We start from the raw sequence: 24,055 nt of genomic DNA on the forward strand, positions 1-24,055 counted from the left end.
GGACAAGGGTCTATTCCTGGCTTTGCTACTTCCTTTGTGTTCGACCTTGGGAGAGTCAGTCAGTTTTCTGAACTTGTTTCCTCTTCTGTGAAATGAGGGGAGTGGACTATGTTTTTCTTAGACCTAGTGCCATGATCTCTAGCAACATTTATTAAGCAGATTGCTATCCAAGGTGCTGGAGGAGATTCAAATTTATGTCACAGTCCCTATTCTTATAGAGATTATACATTATTAGGAAGATGAGGTACAAACAGATGATTATAATAGAAAGTGTTACATGATCTACCTTTGTTCCAGAGAAGTAAAACAAAGTTCTTTGTGAGGGCAGAGCGGAAGATCATTAGCAACCAGGATGAGGAGGTGAGGAGAAAAGATGGGAAGGTGGTCAGAAAAAGTTTCCAAGAGAAGGTGAAGTTTGAATTGGCCTTTACCAGATAATTAGAGTATTAATACAGGATTAAAACCCACAGACTCTGAGGCATAATTAACAAGGAAATGGGATGTATCTTATGTTTTGTGATTTCAGTGGGGAGAATTTTGATGAAATGGCCTTTCTTTTAACATTAATGGACTGTGTTATAATTCAGTTTCCTCAAATATAAAAGAGGGAAATAATAATAGCAGCCAACTTGAAGGGTTTTTGTGAGGACCAAATGAGATGATATTTGTAAAAGCACTTAGCACTGTGCCTGATACATAATAGGTACTATATATAAATGCTTATTTCCTTCTCTTTCCACTTTTTCTTGCCCTTCTCTTCTCCTTCCTTATTGCTCTACTGTATTTGGGGAATTCTTGATATTATAACAGGTATTATCTTGATATTGTGACAACAGGTCCTAGATCTCAAGCTTGGAAGATTCTCAGAAATAGTCTAGTCCCAATCCCTCATTTTACATGTGAGGAAACCCAAATCCAAGAATGGGAAGTGACCAACCCAAGGCTGTGTAATAAATGATTGAACTGGGGTTTGTCAAACTGAAATAAAGAAGAGCTACAAAATAGCAAAAAGTAGGCTCTTTTTAACCAAACCAAGCAAATTGCAGTTCAAGGTCATCACATGGAACCAATGCGCAGTAGTGCCAAAGAGGGGCAGAGAGGGCCAGGGTTAAATACATTTCCACAGGAAGGGAATTTCTTGGGAGGCACATTCTTGAGAAGCTGTTACATAAGTTGTTTTACATAACAACTGAAAGTCCATAGAGAAAGCAGGGCTTTGGATTGGACAAGAATTCTGTTCTTTGTTCAAGTAAGAGCAGATTGCTAATTTTTCAGTGAGAATATTTACACCTCAAAAATGAGTAAATGACTCAAATCAGGAGTTGGCTTATTTTTTGTTGATTGTTTAAACTTAAGAAAGTGATGAAGAAAATGTTACTAATTCAGATTGAACTTAAAAGCATGTTCTTTGTAATTCTTTTTTTTTTTTTTGAGAGCAGCTTGCCATTGTAATTTGCCATTACACCACTGACTGTCTCTCCTTTGGTTCAATGTGTCATCTTTGTTTTATTTTACTACAACTCTCAGTTACTTAGTAAAGCTCTTTTCTTTGTTGAGTCAGAAAAAAAGGATTTTGTTCATGTGCATTTGATGTTATGTTGATTCAGCTTACAAGATCATAGGGTCTTTGGATTGAGAGCCAGAAGAGATGCTAGAGATGGTCTAGCCCTAATTTTATAAATGAAAAAAACTGAAGTCAAAAAGGCTAATGGGTCTCAGTATCACAGGGGGAGGCTTTGTCATGGAGAACAATGAAGTTGGTGGTGGTGGGGACTCCCCAGGTAAAGTAGCTTAAGTGTGTGTGGGGGCTGGGCAGACACACTCAGCTAGTTGTAAAAAGCATGCATATGTTCATAGACAAAGTGGCTACAGCAAATTGAGATGATGTTTTTTCTAGCTTGACATTGTTTTTTATTGGGCCTGAACTATCACTGTCTGAGTGCTGGACCTCACCTCTTGTTGTCCTTTTTCTTGGACAGTGGTGATTACTTATTTTGACCCTGTTTCTGTTTCAGACAGTCTTCTCACTTATAGCCTTTTCAGTTTCACAACTTGTCTGCCCATTTCTTGGTCTGGGTTTGACCTCCAACTCATTACAACATCTTGGCTGCTTCTCTAGCAGAATTCAATTAGCATCACGGACCACCTTGGGGCAGTGCTAGATGGTGGGATCTCAGAGGCAGAGCTAGTGGGGCAAATTCAAGGGAGGGGCTGGTGGGTGTATCAAGAGACAGAATAGTCAGGCAACAGGTATAGCTATGCAGGGAGAAAAGCCACACTCCTTCTCTAGGGAATCTCACCCCCCTCAACCTCACAGTGGGCAAACTGTGGGAGAGAGGCACCATGGGAATGGGTACAATTGTGTTGCACGCTAGAGCACTTTGTTCAAGGCAAGGCAAGGAAATCACCATTTGGGAGGAAGGTACACGTTTCAGGGGAGAAAGCCATGCCTGTCCCCATCTCGGCAAAGAAGCCCACCTCTGGATGTTGGCATACGTGTCAAAGTCCTATTTATCCATCTGCTAAGTTATGATACTATAATTCCCCAGCCCTTTCCTGTGAGTATGTCTGAGGGGAAAAATAGAAATGCTTAAGTCAAAAGAATGAGGGAAAATCTGAGCCCAGTATGGGCTAGTGGAAACTACTGTGGTGGGTACCTCTCTCTCTTCCCTCCTCCATTTAGGAGCACTGAGCCAAATAGAGAGAGGGAGATGAAAGTTTCTAGTAGGAAAGTCCAGGGATTACCTGCCAGTGTTCTTGCATGCCTGCCTGAACTATTCCCTCACTCCCACCTGCCCATGATTGTAGTGAGATTGATGTACTCTCAGATCATAGGACGATTGGCTGTCAGAGCTGGGAGGGATTTGGGGGATCATCTACTCTAACTCATCAAGGAAGACAAGGCCTGTGAAAGCATTTTGGGAAGTATAATGCACTGTACAAATGTAAGGAATTGTTATTACTGACATCTGCTGTTTTTAATTATCTGTTCCCACAGTTCCCTCTCCTGTGGATGTGAATAATCAAAGAGAAGACTGCCCAGCAGAGCTCACTTGACAGAGCAGACCAGAGTTCTTGAGGAGCTGAGTGTGAATTGAATTCTGTTTTCCCTGCCAGTCATTTCAGAGAGGTTTTATCTTCATTTCTGATTGATCTTCAGTTGACAGGAGCCGCCTCCAAACTCACTTTATTGTCCTCCCACCTTTTCCCTAAATTGACACGGTAGTGTCATAAGAGCCTGGGCAGTAAAACATATAATCTAGGTCTCAGCTTGGCCATTAACTTATTTCATAATTTGAGCAAATCACTTTCTTTCTCTGGGCCTCAGTTTCCTTTTCTATAAAATGAGGGGATTGCTGACTTCTAAGGTCCTTCCCAGCTCTAGAATTCACTGTTCTATGATTTAAAAAAAACCCAACAATGTAAGTACATTTATAAGGCTTCTGCTTAATCTTTAGAACCTTAGTGGTAAATCCCTTGATAATTCCCCAAAACATCTCTCCATCCCACCAGGTCCTCTCTACTCATTTATAAATTCAGATTTAACTCTGATGAAAAGAAAATGCTCAAATCCTCTCCCTCCATTTTTCCTGCCAATCTCTCTTTTTATTGTTCCTCAGTATTGAGAGGGGCAGTAGAAATCTGCATATTATTTTGAAAAGGAGATCAGTCATTAGCTATAACCTGTCATGTATCATCCAATGCATCTGGATCTGGATTAGGTACAATATTGCCACTGAAATAAAGGGAGAGAGCGAAGAGAGAGAAGCTAAATAATTTAAACTCATTATTCTGCTAATCTTCCTGTTTGGCCCAACTCCCCAGAGGTGTGTTAGGAGGTAATTGAAAACAGTGAGATTCAGAGAAGGCATTCAAGAAGAGTCTTGCCTGTCCTGGAGAGCAGATCCTTGATCACCTTTTCCATTGTTTGATTGAGAAAGAATTGCCGGGGGGGGGGGGGGTGAGAGGGGGAGAGGGAGACAGAGTTAGAGACACATACATAGAGAGAAACAAGAGACAGGGACAAAAAAGTCAGAGACAGAGATAGGGAGACAGCAACACAGAGAGAAGACAGAGGAAAGACAGAAGACAGAGAGACACACACACACAGACAGAGACAGAGAGAGAAATAACGTCACAGAGATAGAGACACATAAAGATAAGGAGACAGAGAGAGACAGAGACAAAGATAGAGAGAAGTAGAGGGACAGAGACAAAGACAGAAACAGAGTGACAGAAAGAGAGGAAGAGAAAGGCAGAGAGAGGCAGTCAGAGACAGAGTGACTGAGAGTTACAGGTAAAGAGAAGGAGACAGACAAAGGCAGAAACAGAGGGATGGAGATAAAGGCAAGGAGACACAGAGAGACAGGGACATAGAGATGGAGACAAAGATGGAGAAAAGCAGAAACAGAGACAGACAAAGACAGAAACAGAGTGACAGAAAGAGATGAAGAGAAAGGCAGAGAGAGGCAGTCAGAGACAGAGTGACTGAGAGTTACAGGTAAAGAGGAGACAGACAAAGGCGGAAACAGAGGGATGGAGATAAAGGCAAGGAGACACAGAGACAGAGATAAGGAGAGACAGAGACAAGGGGGGAGAGAGAGAGACAGAGAGAGAGACTAGCCGAAATAAAGTCACAGAGAGACAAAGAAAGAGACTGAGAGACAAAGAGACAGAGATAAAGGCAAGGAGACACAGAGAGACAGGGACATAGAGACAGAGACAACGATGGAGAAAAGCAGAAAGAGAGACAAAGACAGAAACAGAGTGAAAGGGAAAGACAAAGGCAAAGACAAAGACAGTAAAAATGAGACAAATAAAGACAAAGATACAAAAACAGAGACAAAGAGAAAGGCAGAGAGAGACAGAGAAAGGGACAAAGGGAAAGAGAAGGAGACAGACAGAAAGAGATACAGAAAAGGATAGAGAGAGAAAGGAACACACAGTCAGACATGGAGACAGAGAAAGGGAGAGACAGAGACAAAGGTAGAGATAGAGATACAGAGAGACTGACAGAGGTATGGATGACAGATAATGACAAGGAGACACAGAGAGAGACAAAGATAGAAGCAGAGGCAAAGACGGAGATCATAGATTATAAAGTCAGAAGCAAACTGGAATTTTGTTTCAGTTCCAATCCATGGAATTACAATCCTTTCTTGCCAGTGTAGTGGGGCTGATAAAATTGTGCTTGTGCCCTAGCCCCTTTCGGTGGGACTACACTCTCTGACTTCTTGCTAAAAGACAGAATTAACCAGTGTCTCCTATAAGGGACAACTGGCGTTGGCTGTGTAACACCAGAAAATCTGACTCCCAAGTGAATTGGGAAGTTGTCTCTCCTACATCCTTGCAGATCATAAAGTGAGAGTAGCTCTTCCTGACTCAGGGACCAATTATTTTTTAACTCTTTTTAAAATTTAAATTTAAATTAACAGTTCCAAATTCACGTCCTTCCTCTACCTCCTGGCCCACCCACTGAGAAGGCAAGAAATATAATACTCATCATATATATGAAGCCATGGAAAACATTTTACCACATTAGCCATGTTGTCAGGGGGAAATAAACAAATAAGAAAAATAAAGAAATTGAAAGAAAATATACTTTTATCTGCACTCTGCCTTCATCAGTTCCTTGGAGGCAGATAGCATTTTTCATCATGGGTCCTTTGTCATGAAGCATTGTATGGATCAGAGTAGCTAAGTCTTTCATAGTTGATTTTCACTACAATGTTGCTGTTACTGTGTACAAAGTTTTCCTAGTTCTTCTCATTTTATTTTGCACCAGCTCATGTATGTCTTTCCAGGTTTTTCTGAAACCATCTTTTTTATTGTTTTCTAAGGCACAGGAATATTCCATCACAATAGCATACCATGTTCGTTCAGGGATTCCCTAATTGATGGGCAACACCTCAGTTTCCAAATCTTTGTTATCATAAAAAGAGCTGCTATAAATATATTTGTACATATGGGTCTTTTTCCTTTCTCTTTGATCTCTTTGGGGCATAGAACTAGTAGTGGTATTGCTGGGTCAAAGAGTATGTGCAGTTTTATAACCTTCTGGGCATAGTTCCAAATTGTTCTCCAAAATGGTTGGACTAGTTCACAGCTCTACTAACAATGCATTAATTTTTCCCACAGCCCCTGCAGCATTTGTCATTTTTCTTTTTCTGTCATGTTAGTCAGTCTGATGGGTATGAGGTGGTACCTCAGAGTTGTTTTTAAATTGTATTTCTCCAATTATCAGTTATTTAGAGATTTTTATATGATTACTGATAACTCTGATTTCTTCTAAAAATCACCTGTCCATGTCCCTTTCAATCCAATTATCATTTAAAAAAAATAAATTTAGTTCAGTTCTTTATATATTTGAGAAATGAGACCTTTATCAGAGAAACTTGGTATAAATTCTCCCCTGAATATTTTCTTTCTAATTTTGATTGTATTGAATATGTTTTTGCAAATCCTTGTAATTTAATGTAATCAGAATCTGTTTATTTCCTGTGATCCTCTCTATCTCTTGTTTGGTGATGAACTCTTCCCTCATCCATAGATCCAGAGATTACTATCTCCCTTCCATAGTGGAGGAAACATCTCTATATAGATATCAAAAGATGGCGGCAGCCTGAAAGAGCATGGCCCTTGAAGAGAGATAGGATCACTATCTTTGGAACCCAGCAAAGAACATATAAAGAGAAACCTCATGAGGATGTTATCAAGAGACAAAAGGACTTCTAAAGCCTGGAGTCGAGAAATACCTGGTGGCCATGTATATGCTGGAGGATATATTCCCTCTATTTGGGAAGATTATTTTTGTGCTAGTTGTTCTTGCTATACATTCTCAATAAGTTTCATTTCTCAAAGTTCATTGACTTCAACTGGTTAATATCAAGGGACACAGTGGTAGGGCTCATGAACTACAGTGTTAGAAGACATAATCTTTCAGGGTTGCCCCTAGAACATAGAGGAGACAAGTAAGAGCCACCTTATAGGGACCATGGCCACCAAAGGAGGAGAAAGAAATGGAAGATGAAGAAGTCATCACAAAGTGGGGTGCTACAAGCAACTTGCCCAATGTCACACAGTCAATATGCATCAAAGGCAGGACTTAAATCCAGGTTTTCTTTACTAAGACTAGTTCTCTTTGTAGTATGCTGTGCTGTCATTGATAGATAGAAGTAGATGCACACACATATACACTTATGTATATCTAGGACCTTCTATATGATATATGCATGTATTATATGACTTATTTGTGTATATATGAACATGTACATGCACATACATGTATATGGTACATGTATACAGCCTCTTATATGACTGTGTGCATATGTATGCACACATACTCACATGTTATGTTATTTTGTATATGTGGGTTGTTATCAGTGACAGTCAAGTTTAGAAACTGATTCTCCTAACTTTTAGCCCATCATTTTTTTTCCACTTTACTACATTGTAACTCAAAATTATCATTAACATTAAAGTCAGCTTCTGACTACTGACACATTTATTAAGGATTGAATATTTGAGAGTATCATTCTTATCCTGACTTCAAAGACTAAGGCTAAGTCTCTCCCTTTACGCTCCCTACCATTGCATTTGTGACCTTTCTTCCTTAAACAAAAGAGAATCGAGTGTTTTAACTTCCTACTTTTTTTCTTTTTCTTGTAAACTTTACAACAGGTCCTTGTGGGTAGTGGTGTCAGATGAGAGAGAGAGAGAGAGAGAGAGAGAGAGAGAGAGAGAGAGAGAGAGAGAGAGAGAGAGAGAGAGAAAGAGAGAGAGAGAGAGAGAGAGAGAAACTATAATGTGAATGATCAACTCTCAAGAAAATCTATAGCCAGCTATTAACAGAAGACACATACCTCCAGGATCTATCAGAGGAGAAACTTTCAGCCCAATGCTTTTCTGCATCCTTGTCATGCTGCTCCCTATGCCTAGAATATCCTCTCTGCTGACTGAAGACTTGCCCATCCTCTGAAGCTCAATTCAAATGCCCTCTCCTTCCTCCTCCACAAAGTCTTCCTTGATCCTACCAGTCAGCAAGGCTCTTTTTGCCTTAAATCTCATATTGCCCTTGGCTTTGAAGCTTCTAATTCTTTTTATAATAGTGAAAGTCAATATGATATGGGGGAAAGGGTGCTAGATATGGAGTCAGTAAAGAACTGGGTTCAAATTCTGTCTTTGATATTCCTTAGCCATGTGACCTTGCACAAATGACTTAACCTGTCTGTGACTGTTAACTTATGAATAAAATGGGAATAACAATGCTACTGGTGCTTATCTTATTGTGTAGATCAAATGACATAATATATATAAAATGTGTTGCAAGCAAAATACCACATAAATGTACATTATTATTGGTGTACATTATGGTTATTTTTGATGATGAGGTGAAAATAAAAAAAAATACATCCCTCTACTGGGCTGTGATCAATCAACAAATATCTATTAAGCTTCTATTTTGTGGTAGGTTTTGGGGTTACAGAGACCTTGCCTTCAAGAAGCTTGTATTTTATTGTGGTGACAACATGTAGAGACGTTGGATTTTATCTCTATGTTTCCTCCTTGGAGACAAATACATTGCTTTGAACAGAGTAGATAATAGATAAGTATTTCTTAAATCTTCACCAGCCTGACTATTAAACCAGTCCAACCTTGGATGGGAGGGAGATCATAATTCTTCAATTAAAATGAACATGCCTATATTAAGCTGGGAATTATGGGAGATATAATGATAGACTCAAAAGAGATCCTGTTCCCAGTTCCCAGTCATTACAGGGGAGTGTATTATTGTATCTCAATAGCACTTAATAGTAGTATGGACCAAGAGAGTTCAGGGCAGAGAGTAGAGTGCAGAGGTCGGAGTTCTAATGGAAGCCCTGTTGACTTGTTGCACACTTTGGGGCATTTCTGGGTCTCAACTTTTGGGTTTATACTGTTTAAGTAATGATCTCAGACTCTTGTCCTTCAGGGAATGAAGGACCAGATGCAAAAGAAGGTTAGAAATTCAAAGGAGAGCAAAGTGTTGGGTAACAGAGTCAGGAAACCAAGGGAGGACATCCATTTCTTGCCAGTGAAATCTGTTTTTAACTATCTCATCCCTCCTGCTCCCCATCTAGAGCTCAGAACACCTAAGACCATCCCCTTGGGACACCTCCTAAACCAAATGAAATGGCCTTGCTATTACCATTGCTTATTGCTATCATGGGAATTAACTGCCACTTAATTAATTTCTTAGCAAAGAAAGCCAAGCATGTCCCCCCTTACACATTTAGAAGCCTGGAGGCAAGGGCTTCCCCTTTGTTCCTTAGTCTGTTTGAGATGAAACCACTCCTTCTCCCTTCTCCCTTTATGAAGTTGAAGAGAAAGGGGTTATAGAGGGGCATCTGGGTACCTCTGGCCCCAGGGACTGTTGTTTCAGGGAGTCACTCTCCCTACAGTGGAAATGGGGAGTAAGAGTGGCAAGGACGTTTCCTCTCAGCTGCTAAACAATGTAATTAATTGGGAAACATTTCATTAATTGTTTCCACTAGACTGAGCTGCACAAATGCAAAAAAAAAAAAAAAATCCCTGACTGTTACCAAAGAAACAAAAGAAAATTAAGCCCAGTAAATCTCTAATTTACATCTTGTCATGATACCATCAGGGGCTTGTTATTGAACTTGGAAAATGATGGGTGCAGACAGGGCTTGCCCCAAGTAAAACTGTGATGGAGGTAAAATTTATCTCTCCTCCCATTTTATCCTCCCATCTTTCTTCTGATCCCAGGGGTTCTTAACCTTTTTTATGTCATGGATCCATTTGGCAGTCTGGTGGAGCTAATGGACCTCTTCCCAGACTAATGTTTTTAAACAATGAAAGGAAATTCTAAATTATAGTTAAGGGTTAGTGAAAAATGAAATTATATTTTTTCCCATCCAAGTTCGTGGAACTCCTGAAATCTATCCAGAGGTTAAGACCCTCTGTCTTATGTCACACCCCTTGGCTTCCTCACTTTCTGCATGAGGCTCAGAGGACTCCATCTAACTGAAAGAAGGTCTCAGTTCCCTCCATATCTACGATGACTGGTCTTGAGCTGGAAGCGACCTTGGAGGTCATCTAATCTAATTTCCTCATTCTCTAGATGAAGAAACTATGGCTCAGATAGAATGATAAAGAATTTATTAAGTCCTTATGGGCCAAGTACATAAGGAGATGCAAATACATATATAAATTTGAAGGATATAATTACAAATAATTAAGATAGGTCTTGCCCTTAAGAAGTTTATGTTCAATGAAGGAAGATTATAAAGGGAAGCTGGAAAGGAGGGTATTGTGGTGTGGGAATGGCCAAGGCTAGTGTCATAGGGTTCTGGTTTAGAGCAAGATAAGATGAAAACTTACTCATTAGAATCTGATATTTCAGAGGTTTAGGGGCATAAGAGATGGGGAGGATGGCTTGAATTGAGGCAGCATGGTGCAGAGATATCTGAGAAGAGAGGTGACATTGAGTGATACAGGTTGTGAAATTATTCCAGATAACCTGCAGTCAGGAAGACTTGTGTTCAAATTTTGCCTCAGATCGTTTCTAGTTGTGTGACCCTATTCAAGTCACTTTACCTCTGCCTCAGTTTCTTCATCTGTGATCTGGGGATATTATAATGATGCCTACCTTCCAGGGTTGTTGTGAGGATAAAATATGATGTTTGTAAAGTACTCTGAAAACCTTAAAATGCCATATAAATGTTATTTTTGTTGTTATCATCATTATTGTCATCTGCCTTTATAGAGGCCTCTGTTTTTGAAATTGGAATCAGGATGGAAGTACGGACATGATTAGAGGTAGTGTGGATAGTACCCTATGGTCTTGGTGTCAGATTTGACTAGCTCCGTTTTCAGAGTAGATATATTCATCGGGGTTCATGGCATATGCTAGTAATCTCTGATATGGGGGAGACTGAAGCTGGCTGGTGAGGTCAGCACAACTTATCCACAGCACTCAAAAATTCTCCATTTGTTGTAACCAATGGTTCCACACATGGATGGTGTGGTGGTGGCTGACGGAGCACCTGTGTTTTCTTGGTGTTAATTGTTAAGGCCAAAATTAGCACAAGCTGCAGAGAACTGATCCATACTTTGTTGCAACTCAGCTTCAGAGGCTGCATTGAGTGCGCAATCATCTGCAAACAGAAAATCATGCACCAACACTCCCTCTACTTTGGTCTTGGCTTGTAGCCATTTTAAGTTCAAGAATTTACTATCAGTGCAATAGCTGACCTTGATGCCACGTTCATGTTCATCCTCATTGAAAGCATTTGACAACATGGCTGAAAATATCATGCGAAGAAGCATGGGAGCAAACACACAGCCCTGTTTCACTGTTTAGCGATTGGGAAGGCATGAGACCATTGTTCACTATCCAGAACTCGGGCAAACATGCCCTCATGAAACTGACTTACAATGATGATGAACTTCTCTGGACAATCAAATTTTGATATAATTTTCCATGAGCCCTCATGACTGACAGTATCAAAGGCCTTGGTCAGATCTGCAAGCGTTGTGTACAGATCTCTGTTCTGCTCCTGGCATTTCTCCTGGAGTTGTTGAGCAGCAAACACCATATCGACTGTTTCTCGGCCCTTTCTGAAGCCACATTGACTCTCAGGTTTATGACCATCTTCCAGGTGAAGGATCAGTGTTCAACCTCTACAATAATTACCCAGTGAAGGAATGTGATATCTGAATGGCCCATCAGGTAAGCTTGATGCTTGAATTCAGCAACCATTCCATTTCCTCTCTGACCATAGGTGGTATAACCTCCCCAAAAGTTGCAGTGATCCTTCTGGTCAGCTGAGAGAGAGGTAAAATGAGTTGAGCAGGATCACACAATTAGAAAGCATCTGAGGTAAAATTTGAACACAGGTTTTCCTGACTCCAGGTTACCTGGTGCGTGATTTTCTGTTTGTGGATGATTGTGCACTCAATGCAACCTCTGAAGCTGAAATGCAACAAAGTATGGATCAACTCTATCCCTGCAAATGCCTAGAATACTCTGTAGTGGGCTTTAGCTGTGTTGAGCAAATGAAAGCTTTACTGGTCCTGGCATTTGCAATGTAACTGGGGGATGATATGGATATTACTCAAAATAGCAGAACTATGAAACGTATGACTCTACAGCTCCCACATACCATCTGGAATCTTCTCTTTCAGTCAGTTACCTGAGTCCTAGTCCTTACTTCTCACACACATTCACAGGATACAGGTACTCAGAGTATTGTGGTCTACACAGTTCATTGAATGCACTGTAAAATAAAGGGGAAAAGTTAAGCATTCCTACATGGAGTTATCCATAAAGGTAAGTAGGTGGATATGATGGTGAACTTGAGTTAAAATTTGGCCTCAGATACTTACTAGCAACTCAGTTACCTCTGAATGCCTCAGTTTCCCCAGCTGTAAAATGCAGATAATAATAGTATGACCTAATAAGGTTATTATAAACATCAAATAAAATTGTTATAAACGTATTTGCAAAGCACTTAGTAAAGCTGTGGCACAAAGTAGGCAATTAACAAAATGCTTGCTCCTTTCCTCTCAAGCTTCTACTGAACTTCTTTCTCTTTGTGTCCCAGTTATTTGGGAGTGATAAGGAAATTCTGGAATACCCATCCACCCACATACACACCTACAGATTGTGGAGAGGGAGCAAGAGGAAGGATGTGTGTGAGACCCAACTTTTGGGTCTCAAACTGTACCTAGGGCAGAAAGAGGCAGTGGGGTGAGAGAAGTGATTAGCTCTTCAGCTCTCAAGTCCCATGGTAGTTTCAGTAGCTGTTTGCTCCATTCTCATCCCTGTTTCTGGATCTGATTCAGCTCCACTACACTAATCTTTGTAGTTTTGGTCAACAGTCCTGAGCCAAAGTAACAGCAACCTCTTTGCATCTGTTTTACCAGTGCCAATCCATTCACCTCATGGAAGCTCCACCATCTCAATTCAAATGTAGTGCCCTTCACAACATGGCTCTCTCTTTCCTTTCTAGTATTCTTATACCATACTCTATCCAGGGCTTCTTAAGCTTTTCCACTCACAACCTCACAGTTGTGGGTCTTGACTCACAGTTTTAAGAAGTGCCTTCCATGTACTCTTGGATCCAGTGACATTGGCCTCCTTGCCCTTGCTCAAATAAGACACTATCAGCTTTAGGCAATTTCTCTGGCTCTCCCTCATGAAGAGATTGCCCTCCCTCTCATATCCTTCTATCTTTCTTCAAATCTCAACTAAAATCCCACTTTCTACAGGAAGCCTTTCCTGATTTTCCTTAAGGCTAAGGATCTGTTGATCATCATCCCACTGATGTCATGGTCATGCCGTGGTCCTCTTAGAGAATGAAGGACACACATAATCTCCAGTTTATCCTGTATGTAGCTTGTTCGTACCTGATTGTTTCCATGTTGTTTCCTCCATCAGATGATGAACTCTTTGAGAGCAAAAACTGTGCTTAGTAAAATGCCGGCACATAGTAGGTGCTTAATAAATGCTTATTGGTAATCAGGATACTCTAATCTCAAGGAAGATGGAAGGAACCAGAGATCCCCAATACCAGTCATCCGTGTCCAAACCTCATCCCTTTTGTCCTTGTATATGGCTTCTTGCTATTGCATATATGCTTGGTTATTCTTTGTCTTTCCTGGTTGAAGGGGCCTGACATGAAAACTGCAGGATCTCTTTCTCCAATCAATCAATCAATCAATAAACATTTCTTTATTATTTCAAATTATATATATATACATATATTGTACACTATATAGCTTATCATGTGCCAGGCACTCTGCTAAACCCTGGGGACACAAAGGCTTTCAGGGAATTTACATTCTAATTTGAGAATCAACATGTGAATAAATAGGTACACTGTACTGAAGATTCCTACAGAGTGGATGGAAGGTATCTTTAAAGAAGAAGTCATAAGCATTTGGTGAAACAGGGCCCAGAGATTAAAAAGAATGAAAAAGGTAACAGTGAATGATATGGACACAAATAACATAAAACTATGGCATGGGGACTTGGCATATGGACTATGGCAACCATCTGTGGTTGGACCATTTGTATTTTTTGGCCAGTGTTTAGTACCTGGAGATATGGGCCATTGACTACCTTATAAAAAAGGACCATCTGACTTCTCCCTTGTGTGAACTCATAGCACCTTGTTTACATTTTCTAAGGCACTTATCACATTCTAGTCTGTATTAGCTTTATTTATGTACATGTACTGTGAGGTCCATGAAATCAGGGACTAGATGACTTCTAAGGTCCCTGCCCCTGCCACCTTCAAAATCCTATCACCTTATGATTCTATTTATCACTGTACTACTCTCTGGGTCCATTACGTTAGGGTCTGAGCACTGGGTAGAAATATAAATGTTTGTTGAATAAATGAATGACTTTTTCACAGAGTTATGGCTGGAATTATTTTTGAATAACTGGACTCATAGCTGACAACTACAGATGCATGATCACAGGCATACAAAGGTATCCATGTGCCTAATAATAGTTTCTGTTTTAATGACATTTTCCACAATGCATTCTTCCCAACAGCTCTGAAAAGTAGGTAGTATAAATGTCATCTTCCCTGTTTTACAGATGAAACAACTGAAGTACAGAACAATTTAAGTGACTTGCCTAGGTGTCCACAGCTAGTGAGTCAGACCTAGGATTTGAACCTCTTTCTTGACTTAAAGTCAAAATCTTAAATACATCTTGATCTCAAAGTCACCTCTCACAAATTGTACATCCTAGGATTTTAGATTTTGAAGAAACTTTAGATTAATCAATTGATTATCAGCATGCATTTATTAAGCACTTACTAAGTGCCAGGCTCTGTGTTCTAAAATTATTTAGTCCAACTAATGTATTTCAAAATTGAAGCAATTGAAACCAAGAGAGGGAAAATTACCTGTTCATGGTCACATAGGTCAGAATGGTGACCATCTCTAGGGAGTGGGGAGAGGGAAGAAAAAGAGGAAAAAAAGAAATTTACATGATAATTTTGTTGTATATTTTAAAGGAGTAGCAAGTTTTACATTGTAGATTTGTGGTTTCATGTGCAATCATCTTTTTTATTATACTATATTATGGAAATGCTTATTTTATTACATACATTTTAAAAAATGACTGAGATGATAAGATTGTAGCCTAGATCTTCTGACTTCTCATCCAAGTCTCCTTCCACTCTACTGCATTGCATGAATGAACATGTGTGCAAACACAGTACATTACTCTTTATTATAGTTTTTTTCTTTCTTTTCTTTTTTTTTTTTTGAGGATATGTCTTTTATTTCTTTTGTGAATCATGCACAGCAGAGGTGTCAAGCACATACAGCCCACAATATTCTTTACTGCTTCCAGGGATCAGATTAAAATGTAATTGGGAAATATTTAACAAATTAACAAAGATACGTTTATTACATATTCTTAAACCTATGTTCTCTCATGTTGATGCTTGGGACTATTAGATTATAGCTAGTGGGTAAAGATTACTTGCTAATGGACAAACGGGAACTCTCTCTCTGTCTCCTGCAAGAGAACAATATAGCCTTTGGATCATGGCAGATTTTGGAACAATCCCTACTTGTGCCTAGAGTATAGTGGTCTCAATTACTCTCAGGAAGATAGAAGTTCTGTGAGCTCTTGTGAGGAGGGAGAGGGATCAATGGCATGAGACAGACCCAACCTCTTAGCTAGTGACAAAGCAGAATTATTGGGCAGCCTCAGCTGTCATACACACCATGCAGGGGAATAATTTCTTCCATTCACCAGCAGGGAAGCCCAGGCTCACCTATCAAATGCCTCATCACCTGGGAAAATGGCAGGAGGTCTCCTGGGACAACTACTTCTCTCTTGATCCCTGCTGTTCCTATTGACTTTTTCTGTGTCTTTCTGTCTTTTTTAAAAGCTCTCTATTTCCCTGTTGCTCTCTTTTTTCTCTCCTGACTTCTCTCCATAAGTCTCAGTTCCAAGTTCTCTCTTTTGGTTAAATTCTCACTTCTCAGACTTTCTTAAAGAGATCAGGCATTATTTTCCTGTTTTGTCTAGCCCCTGTGACTATTACTCCCCCAAATCTATGACATCTGTAATAGGTTGAGTTCCACACTGTATGTCTGGGTGTCAGAACAAGCCCCATGCTTTTCTAGCCCTTGTAGAACCACTCTAGTCTTCTACAAAATGAGAAATAGTGCTATACAGAGAATCCAAGCTATTGGGTTCAAATTCTGACTCTAATCACCTTTTACCTGTGTGATCTTAGGCAAGTCACATATCTTTATGTATGGGATTTAGTTACATGGTCTATAAAAGGAGAGAAGGTAGAATAAAGGCCAACCTTTAGTTCTAATTCTTTGAGGTTAGATTAATTTTAAAAAATCTATCATATTCTTGGGATTTGGTACATAGTAGGCACCTTAAAAATGATTGGAGATTAATGAAAATACTAGAATGTTAGAGCTGGAAAGAGTGATATAGACCATCTGGTCCAACCTTATCATTTTCAGGAAGGAATGAAACCCTTCCCACAAAATTGGTCCAATCCTATCATTTTTGGAAAGGGAAGAAATTCTTCCCAGAAAGGTTAGCAAAGAGTAATCTTGATACAAACACTTCTTGTCTTTCAGTGCTCCATTTCTGGAGTGTGAAGTGGGCTGGGAAAAGATTTAAATAGAACAAGGAAAACGTTTGAGCCCCTTAATTAAATTTAAATTGTGTTGAAAAACTTTCAGTGAATCCTTTTGGGGTCATTTCATTTCGCACTCAGCTCTGTTCCTCACTTTCTGGACTTGGAAACCATGCCTCATATTACATACTGGAAGCATCCTCAGTGGGATCTCCTTGCCTTGAAACATCAATCATCTCTGTAACCTTCTTATTCTGGAATATTCCAGGATGTCCCCCATCCCCCATTGGTTAGTTCCTCCAGGGTGATCCATTTTGTAGAGGGGCCCAGGCTGGATGGGCGTCATTCTCTTCCTGGCTTTGATCTTAACTTTCTGGACCTCAAAACCAAGTCTCTGCTGATCATCATAGAACTTCCCTCAGTATCTGTGAGCTTCTCACCCTGGAATAGTCCTCCCCCTTTCTCCCATGGGTGAGTTCTACTTAGGGTGTCCATTTTGTGGAGGCACTCAGGTTGGGCAGCCTTCATTCCTCTCCTGGCTCTTTTCTTTACTTTCTGGACTTCAAAACATGTCCTTACACAAAGTCTCTTCATTTCTCTCCCTCTCTATTCCTTAACCCCTGAATTTTAAAGTCCTATTTGTGTTCTCCTCCCTCATTCCAATATGCTCCTTGAGGGCATCATCAGTGTCTGTCTTTTTGCCTTTATTTATAGCCCCAGTGATTAGCACAGGTCCTAGAACATAGTAAATATTTTTTTTTAGTATAATAAATGCTTTTTTCCTCTTATAGGATAATCCCAAATCAACAAGCATTCATTGTCTACTACGTACAAGTCTCTCTCTTGGGTTCTGGGAACATGAAGGTAAAAAAGACACAAAACCTGTTCAGAAAAAACCTGTTGTCTATTCAAGGGGGTACAATGTGTACATGAATCAGTATAATCCAAGGCAAAGTATAATGAGGGAAAGAAGGGTTCCAGCCAAAATGTGTTAGGTAAAGGTGAGCAGGGAGGGAGATGCTTCCCCTGGGAAGAAAAGGGAAGGATTTATAGAGGAGGCAGAGTCTGAACTAAGCTTTAAGGGGAAGGAAATATGTTATAAGGAGAGATGAGGAGATAATGGCTTCTAGCCTTCATGGGCATGAATTTGTCCTCATCCACAGAGGGCACAGGTGGAAGCTTGAGATCAAGAAACAATTAAGGTAAGAGTCAAGATTGGCTGGAATATAGTGTGTATAAAGGGGAGAAGAATGAGGTTGGAAAGGTAGTTAGGAGACAGATTATGAACAGTAATAAAGCTGTCTCTATGGACCTTTCCTGATGTTCTCAGCTGTAGGGTGAATGTCCCCCTCCCCCAAATTATAATTATTTTGCATGTATTTATCCACCTACATGTACATAAATAGTAAGCATCTAGGTGGCTCAGTGGATAGAATGATGGACCTAGAGTCAGGATGATCTGAATTCAAAAGTGAATGTAGATACTAGGTGTGCAGTCCTGGATAAGTCACTTAACTATTATCGACCTCAGTTTCCTTTTCTGTAAAATGGGGATATAACAATGCCAATTACCTCCCACAGTTGTTGTGAGGATGAATTGTGATGATATTGCAGTTTTAAAGCAAAATATTATTGTTGTTCTGTTGTTTTCAATTGTGTCCAACTCTTTACAACCCCATTTGGGGTTATCTCAGCAAAGATATTGGAATAATTTACCATTTCCTTCTCCAGCTCATTTTATTGATGAGGAAACTGAGGCAAATAGGGATTGAATGACTAACCAAGGGTCACACAGCTAGTAAGCATCTGAGAGGCCAGATCTGAACTCAGGTCTTTCTGACTCCAGGCCTGGCACTCCATCCACTGTACCACCTAGTTGCACAAACAGCTATTATTGTTGGGAATATCATTATTAATATTACTACATCTTTTCCATTAAAATATAGGCTTCTACTTTTTCTGCGTATGCCCAGCACCTAAGACAATAGCAAGCATATAATAGATGCTTAGTAAATTCTTAATTAATTAATTATATTATAGACAGCCATTGAATATATTTGAGCAGAAATTTAAAGAATTTGACCCGAGAATATGGAAGATTATTTTGGCAGTTGCATGTGAGATGGACTAGAGAGGGAATCTACTGAGTGAATGAATGAATGAATGAATGAGGATTTGTTAATAACTTTTATATATTAAACACTGTGATAAGTGCTTGGGATACAAATGGGAAAAAAGCCAGACAGTTCTTGTCTTTGAGGTATTCATGCTCCAGTTGGGGAAATCAACTCAAAAAAGAAAGTTTAACAGATTATCAAGTACTAAGTACTAAGGCACAATGGCATGGTGGATTGTAAAACCATTTATGCCACATCAAAAGTTTTTATGCCACATCTGCAGATGACAATACTGGGGTCTTCACAGTGCACAGAGGCAGTGCAGATGAAAAGTCTGGAGGATCTCAGGATGAAATCACAGGGAAAATGGGAAGTCTCAATGATCCCCCTCATCATCTTAACAGTGGCAGCTAAGTGACTGTTGTCCATTCTTCATTTCTGAAGATGATTAGTGATACTGTGAGTAATGTCTTGACTTGAGCATGAACTGGGCTTACCTGAGACAGGGTTGCACAAAGTCATCAGCCTCATTCTGTTTTCCAGAGTCAATGAAGTCCGGTGGTAGGACAAAAGTCAGGACAACTGATGATGGTTCAGGATGTAGATCTTGACATCTTTGGTGCTTGACCAAGCTCTAAGCACCCCACAATACCTATTTCAGCTGCCTTCATGGCCATTGGAGCAAATTGTTTTCATCCATCCATTCCACTGGGAGAAGTTTTCACATACTTGGGGTAGACATCCCCCTAACTCACTGATGAGTTTGAGACCCCTTGATTACCTTCCGCCTGGTTTAGCCCATCAACTGAGATGATTTTGCCAGGGTGTGGCCTCTGCACATGCTACAGCTTCTTAGAGCCACAGATAAGAATTGGGTGAAGGAAGACACCAAAGGTGGATGAGCAGTCCTGAAAAGTGCTTGGTAAACCCTCATACCACACAGAGGTGCTAGTCTTTCCTTAACACCCTCAGTGAATAGAGAACCACCTCTCTACTTCTTGAACTCAGGAAGACCTAAGTTCAAATCCAGCCTCAGATACAACCTGTGTAACACTGTGCAGGTCACTTAACACCTGTTTGCCTCAGCTTCCTCAATTGTAAAATGGGGATAATAATAGGACCTTCCTCACAGGGTTGTTATGAAGATCAAATGAGATAATGTTTGTAAAGTGCTTAGCAGAGTGCCTGGCACATAGTAGGTTCTATGTAAATGATTATTCCTTTCACCTGAAGGAATAGAATTGTTGACTCCCATATTAATCTGTGAGAAATCAAGTGGCATAGATGGATTCTGGTCAGCCCTGGACAGGAGAAGGGCTGAAAGAAGCCTCCATACTAGGCTATTAAAATAGACAAAGCCATAGGTGATAAATGACTGAACTAGGGTGGTAGCCCTATGACTGTTTTTCTGAGATATTCTTAAGATAATGATTTCCCAAAGGATGTTGCTTTACTCAGTTGGTAAGGAAGAAACAAACTTTTCTGGAATCTAGGAAGGAGTGGTACATCATGGCACTCAGCGAACATCATTGGGGAGGGGCTGGGACACTGTGGGGAAGAAATATTTAGTAAGAGAATTCTGGTCAGCTGTCACTTGCTAGCTGCTTTTATGACCTTGGGCAAGACACATCTATTAAATGAGGAGGTTAGACTAGGGGATTTCAAAGGTCTTTACCAGGCTGGTTTCTTTGGAGATATAAGTATGGGGAAAGGGAAAGAGTAGGAAAGAGAGGAAAAAGAAGAAGAAAAGGAAGGATTTTAATTAGAGGCAGGAAGAGAAAAAAGGAGGTAGTTCCACTGGGTATCAGGCTAGACATACTTTTGCTGGGAAGAAATATATAGGTTGCCCTGATTTTGAATAATTAGAACAAGCTTAAGATTTGGGGAAAGCTTTACAGTATGAGAGAGGCAGTATTACACCATGGAAAAACTCTAGACTGGGAAACAGGAAAGCTGGGTTCTACAGCAGAATTCCCCAAATAAATACAAAGTTGGACTACTCATTCCACTTTTCTGGACCTTGGTTTCATTATCTGTAAAATCAGGGAGGTGGGATGTACAGTGCTCTGCACACTGTAGGCATTTAGTATGCGTTTATTGAATTGTAGTCAATAATCTCTCAACTCCTTTCCAGTTTTAATGATCTTGGTGATGAATACATTGTAGCCCCTATAATAGCATTAAGGGTACTAAACAATACCACAGAATTATAAAACTTGGGAGCTGGTAGGGTCTTCTCTCAGTCCAACCCATATCCCAAAGGAATCCATGCTGTAACTTGCCTGATGAGAGGTTTCTCAGTCTCTGCTTGAAGACCTACAATAAGGAGGAGCTCAGAGATAGCTCTTTTTACTTATAGATACCTCTAATTGCTAAGTTTTTCTTGACATCAAGAATATATTTGACTTTTTTCAATTTCTTACCTGTTACTCCTTGTTGTGCTCTTTAAAGCCATGTAGAACAAGTAATTCTATTCCTCCACATGACAGTCATTTAAATACTTGAAGAGCAATGTCACCAACTCCCCCCCCCGCCCCGGCTTCTCTTCTCTAAGGTAAAAATCCTTATTTCTTTCAACCAATCCTTACATAATGAGGACCCAAAGCCCTTCACCATACCAGTTGTATCCTGCAGCTTATCAAGGTTCTTCTTAAGCTGTGACTCCTAGAATTGAAAACAATATCCCAGATGTGATCTGACCAGGAATCATCAGAGTTATCACCTCCTTCTTGTAGAAGCTATGCCTCTTGAGATCACATGAGATTTCCTTTTTGGCTGCCATGTCAAAATATTGAGCTAACAGTCCATTAAAACCTCAGATCTTTCTCAATAAGAGAGTGGGGTGGGGAGGGAGGAAGGGACAGAATTTGGAACTCAAAGTTTTAAAAATGAATGACAAAATTGTTTTACATGTAACAGGGAAAAATAAAATACTAAATAAATACTATAAAATATTACAAACCCCTCAGATCTTTTTAAGGAAAATTACTGTCTAACCATCTTCGCACCCCCCCCCCCACTTCCCCAGCCCTTCCTATACTCATGAAGTTAAGTTTTAGATATTTTTTAGAAGTCAGTTAAGAAACACTCAGAGAACGATAGAATGAGGGAGTTGGGAGGGTGGGGCTTGATGCATCTCCTCATTATGTCTTTGTAGTACTCTCTTTGGTACCCCTTCCCCCAAAATGAACTAGGACTCTGGGAGTCCCCAGAGAAGCAGCTACCACTTACTCTCAGGGCTCTAGGGGTAACCTTGGGGAGGCTGTGCTTCTAACACTGTTGCTCCTTAACCCATATTAGTGTGCTCCCCATTAACAAACAGGCAACCAGAATTAATTAGCTTTTACATAAAGTACTTATTCAAATGCCATAGCAAAGGTAATTGACATGAAATATTCTCTCTGACCTGGACACAGGTCCTTCCTTCCCAATTCTTGGAAAGAAACCTCAGAGTATTCAGACGGAGAACTTCAATCAATTTTTTTTTTTAGTTTCATTGGCTCAAAAACCTCTGAGAGTCCCCCAAGAACACTGTTCCCTTGACATTTGGAGGATCTTTGGATTTAGGATTTAAACATATCAATCATCTAGGCAAAATACTTATTTTTCCAAAAGCATGCCAGATATCCAGACCTGTCTGTGGGTTAACTAAGCAGCCAAGCCAGAATTTGAACCCTGGTTGTCTGACTTTAAATCCAGTTCTTTTTCTCTCATATCACAATGAGTTAATATCTCTTCCTGCTGATACAACTATCTTAACATGACCCAACCTAGTCATTTCAGAGGAGTTCAAGTGGACAATTCAACTTGGCAACATGATATAGTGGAAAAAATTGGAGTCAGAGAACCTGAGTTCAAAATCAGCCTCTGCCACTTACTATTGGCTTAGTCTTAGGCAAAGAATAACCACTCTAGGCTTTGTTTTCATCAGGTGTAACTTACAGAGAATCCAGGGGAAGGTAGGCAGGAGGGTAAAGAGTCAAAATTAGGGTCTGAATTTAATGACCTCTAAGCTTTCCTTTCAGTTCTAAATAGATGATTGTATGATTCAATTATTAAAAATTATGTAAGGGGGGCAGGCACTTTTAGTCTGTCCATAGAAATGGAGGAGAAAGTCAACAGGTGCACCTCTTTCTCTCTAAAATACTTTTGTGCATCCTTGAGTTTTTTCAATGCCTCAAAGCAGTTTGCATGACCCCCAGTGACAATTGCTAAAAAGAAAAATAAGAAGTGTTATGCGTGTTTATCCTTAGCCCCAGAAAGATTCAATTGAAATTTTAGACTGGGAGTGAGGGGGACATCAGTTTGTACTCTGCAGAAGAGGTGAAAGGAATTTCCTCACACTGCCACCGCTAGGAGTCAAAGTAGAGGACTTTTCTATGAGGTACTGAGATGTGCGGATAAAGATATTCGGTAGTTCCAGGATTATGTTATGGAAAGGTCAAGACATAGAGCAAAGAATCAAGGAGTCACAGCAGACTTCCAGGAGACTGAACTCTATGAAGCATTCAACCACAACATACCTCATTTTCATTTTTACTTTGATTTTTAAGTTTTCTAGGGAGTCTTCATTTCTCTACTAGCATGAGATTCTCTGGGATATTGTGCTCGTTTGTGTATGGTATGGTGTATGTGTGTGTGAGAGGGGAGGTGGATCTGAGATGATCCTGTAACTAGATTCTTTCCCTTGTCATTTTCTTGGTTATTTTGTCCTAAAGAAGTGTTTTAATGTTTGATTTCCTCTTCCTGATTTGTTGAGAGAGAATACAACTTGGAGGGGCTTGAAAGATTTGCATAATTGTGATTATTCAAAATACCCCATATTAAACATGAGCAGGTGTTCCAGAGTCCAGTGGGACCCTTTTAGCCAATCCCTTTGCTATGACTGGGGTAAGATGCAGTTTTCAGATAAGATGATATCCTTATTCTAAAATTTAGAGTCTGTGAGAAACTAGATGATAGCCCTTCTCTAGAAAGAAATGTATAACATCTTTCATTGTCATTATCATACTTACCATTTACTTTCAGGAAGTTCTTTCTCATATTTAACCATAATCACTTCAGTTGTGTGTTAACTGTATTCTCTCTTTTTTATTTTTTTCCCCTTGGAAAGGACACTGGAGAGCAGCTGCTTCTTTTCTCCAATGTAATAACCCTGAATAATATGGATGATTGACATTACTTGGTCAAGGAGAAAGAACCCATCCTGGTGTCAGTAGGAAATGTAACTATGATTGTTTTTCTCTGAGCTTCTTTTCCATTCAGAGACAAAGGAAACTCAGAAATACCTGTCACTGC

General features: G+C 39.9%; 1 long non-coding RNA gene across 1 annotated transcript in view; it reads left to right on the forward strand.

Moving 5' to 3' along the window:
- Positions 1 to 3,317, forward strand: part of LOC140523634 (uncharacterized) — a 129,458-nt gene extending 126,141 nt beyond the window's left edge. Inside the window, exon 3 of the long non-coding RNA XR_011973431.1 lies at positions 2,999 to 3,317. This is a non-coding gene — a long non-coding RNA (uncharacterized lncRNA). The remainder of the gene's footprint in view (positions 1 to 2,998) is intronic.
- Positions 3,318 to 24,055: the final 20,738 nt, after the last annotated feature.

This window comes from Notamacropus eugenii, chromosome 2, assembly GCF_028372415.1.
Source record: "Notamacropus eugenii isolate mMacEug1 chromosome 2, mMacEug1.pri_v2, whole genome shotgun sequence".
Taxonomy (NCBI): domain Eukaryota; kingdom Metazoa; phylum Chordata; class Mammalia; order Diprotodontia; family Macropodidae; genus Notamacropus; species Notamacropus eugenii.